Source organism: Chrysochloris asiatica, unplaced genomic scaffold, assembly GCF_000296735.1.
Source record: "Chrysochloris asiatica unplaced genomic scaffold, ChrAsi1.0 scaffold00011, whole genome shotgun sequence".
NCBI lineage: Eukaryota > Metazoa > Chordata > Mammalia > Afrosoricida > Chrysochloridae > Chrysochloris > Chrysochloris asiatica.
The window spans coordinates 14,393,897-14,399,607 of record NW_006408529.1 but is presented as its reverse complement, the minus strand read 5'-3'; the positions used below and the strand labels follow the sequence as shown (position 1 = coordinate 14,399,607).

General features: G+C 40.3%; 1 pseudogene; it reads right to left on the bottom strand.

Annotated features, from left to right (window-relative positions):
* Positions 1 to 1,427: 1,427 nt before the first annotated feature.
* LOC102835493 lies at positions 1,428 to 5,240 on the bottom strand (annotated as a pseudogene).
* Positions 5,241 to 5,711: the final 471 nt, after the last annotated feature.

The window sequence follows — 5,711 nt, the reverse complement described above, 5'->3', positions numbered from 1 at the left end:
TCTTCTAATCTTTAAAATAAACCCTTTACTCTGTATAACATCACAGATTGAACCCTGATTTATATGAAAATCAATACAGAGAATGGATTCTCTAAACTAACTCTAAGTTATCTGAAATTGATTAGACTTAAAGGTATTGATGACCTTGCTTCCATTGGTAAAGGAAACAATGATAGTCTGTGGCATGCCATGGCAAAAGTTACTTAAATTATTACCTATAGATGCCTATAGTCAAGGTCTACAGAAAACAAGGCTTTGGGTAATGGAGTAATTTCTGCCATATTGTTGCTAGATTTGTAGAGTGTTCTTGGATATAATCTCTTTTTTTAATCTTTCAAGCAATAACTTCTTTATTCTGTAAAAAGAAAATGAAAGTCATATTCATATAAACACTGATGCTACAAAGTACAGGGAAAGGCGAGGGGAAAAGGAAACAAAAACCTCTGCATGTCTTGCTAATACTGTTTCACCAAACAAGACCATAATGCTTTGTTCTATATTCAGTCACTTATATTGCTGTTGTTGTCAGGTGCCATCGAGTTGGAACTGACTCATAGCGACCCCATGCACAGAACGAAACAATGTCTGCCGATCCTGGGCCAACCCCACTCCACCGCCTCACTTGACACCATCAATGATGCCACCTGGCCGATCCATCTCCTTGGGCATCTTCCTCTTTTCCTCTGACCCTCCATCTTACCCAGCATGACATCCTTCTCCAGCGACTGTTCTCTCCTGACAATATGTCCAAAGTATGAGAGACAAAGTTTAGCCACCTTGGCCTCCAAGGAGCACTCTGGTTACACTTCTTCCAAAACAGATCTATTGGTTCTTTTGGCAGTCCATGACACTTTTAGTATTCTCCTCCAACACCACAATTCAAAGGTATCACAATTTTAGTATTCTCCTCCAACACTACAACTCAAAGGCATTCTTCTACGATCTTCCTTATTCACTGTCCAGCTTTCACATCCATATGAGGTTATTGAAAATACCATGGCTTGGATCAGGCGCACCTTAGTCCTCAAGCTGACATCTCTGCTCTTCAACACTTTAAAAAGTTCCTGTGCAGCAGATTTACCTAATGCAACACGTCGTCTGATCTCTTGACTGCTGCTTCCATGAATGTTGATAATTGATCCAAGAAGAATGAAGTCCTTGACAACTTATATAATAAACCACAAATAAATCTTCTCTGAAAGATACATGACTTCTCTTTGATACTGCAGGAAAGAGAGACTGGGTGTTCAGGTAGGAGGTTTTATTCTTTTGGTAGATCCTCTCAGTCATTATAGATATTGTTGCATTGTTAATAAAAAATATATGCTTCTCTGTAAAGCAGTCAAAAAGTGCCATGGATGAAATGGCTGGGGCCCCAGCTCAAGTATCTCCAAATGCATTGATGTCCATTCCCTGACCTTTCTGTGTTATTTCTTGCTTGTTTTCTGGATCAAAGTCATTCTCTGTTTGTGAGCTTCTGTCCTGCAAGCTTTTTTGTGAGGTCGGATTTCTTCAGAGCCAAACCCTGGGATCCACATGTTCCACTAGCACTTTTTAGACATCTTTCACACACAGACACCCCGGGTGCTGGACTTGCGATGCCTGGCAAGTCACCACACTGTCGATAAAATCGACAGCAACCTGCAGCGGCATCTCTTCCACATCTTCATCCAACTGCTCATTAGGATTCACTTCTCTTACTAAGTCTTTCACTTTCTTCTTTGTCAATACCTGGTTGTTTTCAGGGCTGAGTCACCCTCCTGTGCCAGCAGTGCCTAATATCTTTACTACTGCAGTGCTATTGGCCTTGGAGCCTTGTGGAGGGGTGCTGGTGGGTTCCGTTATTAAATTGGAGAGGTTGATGAGGGCTGAGGGCCAAACTGGTTAATTATCTGTTGAGCTTTGGGCTTCAGCTCATAGAGTTTATCAAGATCTTGCTTCTTTTTGGAACTCTGAGGCCCAAGGCCAATCAAAGGCAGCAGCGTCTATCTCCCCATGATATACGGAGACTGCCCCAATGAAGCGTTTGGCTCAGCAGTCTGTCTGACTGTGCGGCCCTCCCCAAGTACCTCGACTGTAATCTTCAGGGAAACAGACCACCAGAACTTTTCTTTCAGGTCAAATCCACAACCTTCCTGTTGGCAGTACAGCACATATGCCACACAGGAGTCTGTTGATTTCAACGATTGCTTTTTGTTCTTCAGCTCAGTGGAATTTGTTCCAACTCAGTGACTATGTATAGGTTTCCCTAGTGTATAAATTTTTGCTGGAGCAGAAAATTTTATCTTTCTCTTGCAGAGTGACTGGTGGGCTCGAACTGCCGGATTTGTGGTTTACAGTTCAGTGCTTATCCTACAGAGTCACCATGTACCATATATATTTTATTATATACACTGTATAATCATATATCATGGTGATGATATATTATAGTAATATATAATAAATTTATACCTGGAGGCAACAAAGTCACCCCATTATGTGTATTGTTGTTGTTATGTGCCATGGAGTCAGTTCCAACTCATAGAGACCCTGTACAGGGTTTCCGAGGTTGTAAATCTTTACAGGAGCAGAAAGCCTCATCTTTCTCCTGGGGAACAGCTGGTAGTTTCAAATAGCTGACTTTGAGGTTAGCAGCCTAATTTGTTTAAAATTAAGAAAGGTGTGCGACAAGGTTATATTCTTTCACCATACTTATTCAATCTTTATGCTGAACTAATCATCCGAGAAGCTGGGTTCTATGAAGAAAAATGTGGCATCAGGATTAGAGAAAGACTCATTAACAACCTGCGCTATGCAGATGACACAACCTTGCTTGCTGAAAGTGAAGAGAACTTCAACATTTACTGAGGAAGATCAAAGAGCAGTCTTCGGTATGGATTACATGTCAATGTAAAGAAAACAAAAATCCTCACCACTGGACCAATAAACAACATTCTTATCAATGGAAAAAAGATTGAAGTTGTCAAGGACTTCATTCTTCTTGGATCAACTATCAACACTCACAGAAGCAGCAGTCAAGAGATAAAACGACATATTGCATTAGGCAAATCTGCTGCACAAGATCTTTTTAAAGTGTTGAAGAGCAAAGATGTCAGCTTGAGGACTAAGGTGCACCTGACCCAAGCCATGGTATTTTCAATAACTTCATATGCATGCGAAAACTGGGCAGTGAATAAGGAAGACCATAGAAGAATTGATGCCTTTGAGTTATGGTGTTGGAGGAGAATATTGAAAGTGCCATGGGCTGCTGAAAGAACCAATAGATCTGTTTTGGAAGAAGTGCAGCCAGAGTGCTCCTTAGAGACAAAGATGACCAAACTTTGTCTCTCATACTTTGGACATATTGTCAGGAGAGAGCAGTCGCTGGAGAAGGATATCATGTTTGGCAAGGTGGAGGGTCAGAGGAAAAGAGGAAGACCCCCAATGAGATGGATTAGCCAAGTGGCAGCATTGATGGACTCAAGAGTGGCAACAATAGTGAGGTTGGCCCAGGATCGGGCAGTGTTTCGTTCTGCTGTGCATAAGGTTGCTATGAGTCAGCACTGACTCGATGGCACCTAACAACAGCAATATTACCAGAGTAGGTTTACAGAGCATATCATCGTTTTACATTCAACAGATCGTATGCTCCATTTCATTTCAATGACTGCAATGCCCTCAATGTAACATCACTTATCCCACCTCCTCCCTGTGGTTCTTATTTCCATTCCTCCTTCTTTCCCAAGTCTTCTGAATTCTGTCCTTAGGTAAATGCTGCCCTTTTAATCTAAATGGTTGACCATTCTATGGTATGCATATCACATTACTGTTGTGGTCCCCCTTACATACGTATCTACTGTTTAGCTGAAAATTCAGTCAACAGAGCGAGTTCAGTTCCAGACCTGAAGCATGACCAAGGGTCATAGTCTCAGGCTTCCTCCAGTCTCTTTCTGACCAGTAAGCCTGATCTTGTTTATATTGTTGAGTTTTGTTCCACATGTTCTTCCACAATATCCAGGATCTTCTAATGCAATCCCTATCAGCACAGTTGGTAGTGGCAGACAGACACCATCTAGTTCTTCTGGGCTCAGGGTCATAGAGAGACTAACAGTTGCTTAGATGGCTGCTCATAAGCATAATATTCCAGTTGCCACTCACAAAAGACTAGAATATTGACTTTGTGGACTATGTTATGCCAATTGACCATGATTCACCATAAGACTATGGTGCTGAGCCCCCAGGATTGTTGATTTCTTGACTGCTGCTTCCATGAACAGTGACTATGGATCCAAGTAAAATAAAATCCCTGGCAACTTCAATATTTTTTCCATTTATCATGATATTGCTAATTGGTCTGGTTGTGAGAATTTTTGTTTTCTTTGTGTCAAGGTGCAATCCATTCTAAAGGTTGTAGTCTTTGATCTTCGTCAGTAAGATTTCCAAGTCCTCTATACTTTCAGGAAGATTATGACTCACTAATACCTCCTTTTTGGCATAATGCTATGCCTTTTGGTTCAGTTCACTGAATCTAAGATATGAGATTTAAGATATAAGAATTTAAGCTGTATAATTTACCAGGTATGTTTTACGTGGGAGTAAACCTTTGATATACAATGATTGCAGGGACTCCTTTCAAAGAACCCCTGTCCTATATTAAACACATACACACACTCACATTTGTGTGTGTTTGTATCTATGGGTCCTGGTGTGGTGTTGTAGAATAAGCATTGGACTGCTAACCACGAGGTCAGCAGTTCAAACCCACCAGCTGCTCCTCAGAAACCTTATATAGGGTTAGTTATGAGTTGGAGCTGACTTGAAGGCACTTAATAACAACAATCCATACACAAACATCTATACACAAACACACACACATACACATACATATACACATACATGTTATGCAGCACACATGCTGCTCATAACTAAAATTAATCCACTTAATTTTTTCATGGCATTTTTCAGCTTGAAAATTCTAGAATTCTGTGGTGTGTTAGACAATGCCGAACCAAGTTCTAAGGAAATAGCACACAGGATAGGACAGAAACCTTGAAATGTTTCAGAACATAAGAAGATGCTTGCCAAAGAGAACTCCATGGCAGGCTTGTGGAAGAAAAGGGACAATCAAGTAGGAGAAGGAAACAAATGGGCGCTGTGGGAACAACAAAGTCAAACTTGGCTATGATGACAGTTCTATCTAGAGCTAAACCTTTACCTACAAAACTGGTTTTAATGGCAAAAATGTCTTCAAAGGTGCCCATGACCTTTGAAGCCTACTGACCTCCCTCTCAGAAAACAAAACAAAAAAATTGCAGGATACAACAGTGTCAGCATCTGAGTTTACATTTTAATGCCCAGACGAATATGCATTTATGCAGTTGATTCACCTTCTTCAAAGTTAAACTTTTTATTTCCTCTTTGTTGAATCATGGCAGAAAAGGGGAGGTTAATGGGCTTAAGAATCCGAGATAATATAATTATCTGTAATATAAGAACTACATTCCTTTTTCATTGAGCCTCTACATGTTATCAGATTAAGTAAACACAGCAAAACCTCACTCATTCACAATTCAGCTACATAACAAATATATGAGTGAGAAATAAAGAAATCAGAAAAAGAGCCTCGTGATGAGGCGAAGTTAAGCCACACAAAAAATTAATTAATTAATTTTTAAAAACCCACTGCCATCAAGTCTATTCTAATTCACAGAGACCCTATACAGGGTTTCTAG